General features: G+C 27.0%; 1 pseudogene; it reads right to left on the minus strand.

The window, feature by feature from the left end:
- Nucleotides 1-3,927: 3,927 nt before the first annotated feature.
- On the minus strand, nucleotides 3,928-5,728 carry LOC112637140 (annotated as a pseudogene).
- Between the last annotated feature and the right edge of the window lie 6 nt (nucleotides 5,729-5,734).

The following is a 5,734-nucleotide window of genomic DNA, read 5'->3' on the forward strand; positions in this document are numbered from 1 at the left end:
AATGAAACATTTGTGTGACGAGCATTAGATAAACCCGCCTGCAATTCTTGCACCACATAATTAAGAACACATTAGGTAAATTTTTGTAAATATATAATTTACTTTTTTGTAAATTTAAAATTTAGTTAGTATAACTAATATTATATATTTCGGACAATTTAAATGTATCTATTTGTAATTCGAATATAAACAGTAACTTGAAAAATAGAAGTATAAAAATTAACATTTAAATAAACAATTAAATATCCAGATTCTGTTAATATTAAAAATAAGTTTTCGAATTTTTTCGAATTATAAGATTTTAATAGTAACACATTTAATGTATCAATAATGTGCGTTGGAAAAAGAATTTATTGTTGTGTCAAAAATTAAATACTAAATAAATTAATATATATATAACTTCTAAATAATTTAATATTGTTTATAATATTTTTTTTATTTTAATAATTCCGTTTTCTAAATTGTAGGGTATGAACGTATTTAAGTTGAACACATAATAATTCGACAAATTCAAGTAAACACGTAATAACAGTGGGACAGATCAGAAAACAATGCTATACCAAGTAGCTAATTTCAGCAATATCAACAACATTGATTCTAATAACGTCTTCAATTATTTCAAACAAATAAAGAAGTTAAAGCTTTTAATAAATATTTATTCGCCGATAATGAAATAATAATATTAAATAAACATCATAATAATATATTTATTACGTTATATTAGAAACATTCGAGATATTCAAATTTATTTAACTATTTAATATACTATATTTCAATAAAAAATAATTCAAATTTACTGTTTATTTATAATTCAACTATAATTATTTGTTTGTAATAATGTATACATATACATATTATCGGATAAAAATCATTGGATCTAGGAAATATTTGTACTAGTACAATATTAAATTTTCTAAATTCAAAATAAATTTATTTATTATAGTTTTGATATCTTTAATAATTGTGTAATCACATAATTGGACGAATTTTATAATATTGATTATTCCATTTCTATATTACTTCCAATTTTTTGTATAAATGCCATTATCTGTGAAAGGAAATTCAACAATAATCGTGCAAATTTTAAAATACATGTTGAAGACAATAATACATAAAAAGACACTAGTTGCGGTAAATATCTGTTACAATTTTAACACGATTACAATTTTAATGATACCGAATAAATAGGAAAATGAATTTGACGAGTAATAACCCATATAGCATCTATATCAAAAAGACATTCACAAGACATCCTAAAGATATCCATTCCAAAGATGACGATGAACTCCTGGATTCCCTTTGAACGTCTTTTGGATATGCATGCTATGTGAAAAGTAGCTTTGTTTTCGAAACGTAAATAACATATATCATTATTTGACAAATTTAATTATTAACTTTCTGACAAGTTTATAATCTAATTAATTTGTTTTTAATCTCTTCTAAGCATCATCAAACATTTATAAATTTTTGTCATTTAGATTCATATTCTTTTTATATAAATTAACTATAAAATATATTTCTTATAATTACATATAATAATAAATAAATATGCATTTTATTATTGTTGTTATTGTTTGTAATAATATTATTTATTATTATTATTATTATATATAATTATTATTATATATATTATATGTCATTATATAATTAGTATATATTAATATATATATATATATATATATATATATATATATATATAATTACATATATATATATATTATATATTATATATTACATATACATACATACATATATATATATATATATATATATATATATATATTATAGAGAAATGTATTAATAAATATATGTAAATTTATATGTTTCTATCTTTTCAAAGTATTATGTTTTATTACGATACGATTACGATTGTTTGTAATGACAATAAAAAGTGATATATTCTTATTAATGGAAAATGATTTTTCTAAATAAATAAATATAATGTAGACTTTACACATATCTATAATTATTTAATAAAAAAATTTAACATAATGTTCAATTTATTCATTTCACAATTGTTAACTCTTTGCCAATTACTGATTAGAATCAGGTGTTTACAATTAAAAATTTAAATTTTTTTTACATTATTGTTTATCTGTCATTATATGTGACGTGAATCTATCATTATATAATTCTATAGAAATAATGTATGAAAAATATTTATTCGAGTAATAATGATGTATCTAATAAATATAAATTTAAATATTAAATCTTTTTCTTTTTTTTCTTTACACTTAACTTTCTGTCTTTTTCTTTCATCTGTGTAAAATCTCTTGTGAGACATCGAAATAATAGCAATAGAAAAGAAGACAGTAGAAAAATATACAATGATAAATTATTTTTGATATTTAATAATATAACTATTTTTTATATTTAATAATATAACTAAATTTTAATGACGTACATAAAATAAATTTGAAGGCGATGACTCACATATTTTACAATTAATTGCAATCTTGTTGAATCAATATTTAATTCATTTTCTCGAAACATTTCTTCTACTTAGCTTATTGCACTTCACCATGAACTTTTTCAAGCGTTATTTACAGAACGATTAACAGGTGAATGATCACTCGATAGCAATATCATGTAAATTATTTCCTTTCTTTATCTATGCACAATATACTCATTGTCGCTCTTGTCATATCTTATCTAATTCTTGTCATGTATTTCCTTGCGTATTTTAATCTTATATTATTTAATCTCTATTAACTTTACTTATTTATTGCGTGTTTATCTTATATTTTATTTACTGATAAATTATTTATTTATTTATTTTCTATTTATTTTATTTTGTTTATTGGCAAATCACGAAATTTTGACCGTAGCATTTTGTATTGCAGCTATTGTGTTCGTTGATCCACTCCTTCGATTTGCACTCGCAGAGGTGCCTGTGGGATAACCGCGCATCCGCGCGTATATACGTGGCGGTCGCGTTTTATTACACACGGGCCGAGGAAGAGATATCCGGCGCGTCGCGTCGTTACCATCAATAATTGCGGGATCGGCGCGCAATCAAACACGCTTGGCGATGCACATTGAATAATATTTCGTATCATATCAAACGGCGAGTGCGTCGTTCGCGGCAAAATTTTCAAGCAAATAATGGCCGATTGCGTAAAGCAATTTCGCGGCTCATTGCTATTGAAACGTACACCTATATCTCTTCTCCTGCCTCTTCCTCCCACCCTTCCGCCTCATCCGTCGGATGTTGAAACGTACAATTTTTTCCGACGAGTATATTTTGAATATCGCAACTGCGGAAATTGCAAACGGAAATTCGCGAAAAAGAACCATTCGAAACATATTGTGAAATTAAAGTTAAATTTGCACTCCTCGGCTATTTATTTTTCGATACTTCGCAAGGTATACTTAATATTTATTCTGCAAGAATTTTAACATTATAAACTGTAAAATAAACTGTAAAATTGAATATGTGATTACATGCATTATTAAATTGTTCTTCAAGTAAGCTTGGTTATTATTGTACATATAATAAGTGTAGGTTTTATTGATATTTTTGCATATGTGACATTCTTATTAATAACTTTGTGAAATTATTGATATTCGTCTTAATTCAAGATTTCGAAAGAATTATAATCTCATGTGTAATCTGCTAGAATATACTTTATTGTGTACGAGATAAAATTTTTCTAAACATCGTTATATCTCCGTGTCAAATTGAGACTGAAAAATCGGCGGTTTTGCTACAATATGAAATAAAAAAACGAGAAATTTTGTCCCTATATAGTCGACAACATAAAAAAGGTAGTTTGCGAGCCGTGAACATTTCTACACAATTGTATCACAATTCAAATATATTGAGTTATTAATTCATTGTTCGATACATTGATTGCGTTAAAAGTTTTTTATTTTGTCATCATCCATTTTTTGTTTATCGCGCAAGATGCAGTATAACAATTTTGGACGTAAAAACAACAAAGTACAAAAATCTAGGAATTTTATTTGTATTTTATCATAATTCACACAATGAAGATATCATCTTTTCGACATCTGTATTCAATATAATTCATCATTGTTGTTTCTTCGCGCTGGATACTAATCTTTTTCTTAATTCTTGTTTGACAATTTGAAATGTGAAACGCATAATCACTACGATGATATACGCAACGAAGACAAGTGATACGAGTACAATCGCTTGTATATCCAATAATTGAGTCTTGTACCAAGGCATATCTCGCGACTTGTTCCGAAGATGTCGTGCTCCTTTGTGACGTATGACATGCTCGATCCACCAAACAGCATTGTTCAATGGATCGTATGGCAGATCATGCAGCAGATCACGCAGCTTCAGCATGTTATTCTTGTAACTGAAAGCAGAGAGATAGCAAACGGATTAATTGCTCTGATATCCCAAAAGTTGTTTCTATTTTTAATTTCAATTTTTTCACATTTATGGATTTTAGAGAGAAATTTAATTCATGTAAAAATCGAGCTCCTATTTTGTATCTCGAATAAGCAGTAATTGAACGATTTCGATAATACTAGATTGAATGGTTTTACAAAGAAATAATCTAACTGTTTAAAATATCAAAATATATGTTAGAGTGAAGATTAAGATATGGAAAATATAAAAAGATTCGGAATATTGTTAATTGTGGATATATATATTTAAAAAAAAAGGACATGATAATAAAAAAAAATAATAAAACAAAGATTACCTGGAATTTTGAATGACCTCAAATATGGTCTCTCTGAGTTCGTCTTCGTTCACGTCAGTGATAATTAATTTTTTTCCCCGTGCCATAATCCTCCAGTTGCTTTATATTATAACGTTGATCGCCTAAAATGGGAAAACCAATCACAGGTACTCCATTTTCTATCGTTTCTTCGGTGCTTTGCAAGCCTCCTTGATATATGAAGAGCCGTATGTTCGGATGTGCTAATGAGATAAACCAGAAACTTTCACATAATCGAAACTCTTTCATTTTTGTAATTTTTTTTATATTAGAAGAAGAAAGTTGTCATTAAAATTTAATACTTCTTTTACGTATATAATATTTTATACAGAAGTTTCGCGCAATGAAAACTACAAACCTAAAACTGCATGCTGCGGCAACCAGTTTCTAATGATGACGTTGTTCGGTTTATTCGGAAGATCGGACTCAAACTTCCACAATACAATGTAAGAATTTTTTCGAAAGTTTTCAGAAACATGTTTCGTCTTTCGTCAGATAGAAACTCGCCTCTGACTTTTGAACCTAAACTGAAATATATAAATCCTTCCTTCGCGTCGTCTAATGTCTTTTGCAGATCCTGCAAAAGTACACATCTTTTGTTACGCATTTTGCTTCAATAAATTGCTTTACTTAAATTTAATCTCATGTTGTTACATGTTAATATAAAAGATTATATCGTATATTAGAAACTTTTTTGCAAGTATTTTTCTTGCATGTGTTTTATGCGTAGTATGGTTTCGTACATATAAGATGTTGTAGAAATTTTGAATATTAATAGATTTTGTGAGTAAGGATATTTTTTATATTATTGCTTATATGCACCTGAGTTAGATTATGGTTGTATTGATTGATTGGACGAGATCCTCTTATTGGAATGATCCCGGGAACGTGTGCATGTGGATAAGAAACGGATGAAAATTCATAGAAGCAAGTCCATATTCGAGACAAGCTGATGAGCAAGTGGCACGCTGTTCCCCAAAATATTTCTAAACCATCTTCTCCTGCACGGGGATAATCATGTATCGATACCAGAC

This window comes from Camponotus floridanus, unplaced genomic scaffold (genome assembly GCF_003227725.1).
Source record: "Camponotus floridanus strain SB8 unplaced genomic scaffold, Cflo_v7.5 scaffold134, whole genome shotgun sequence".
Classification (NCBI taxonomy): Eukaryota; Metazoa; Arthropoda; class Insecta; order Hymenoptera; family Formicidae; genus Camponotus; species Camponotus floridanus.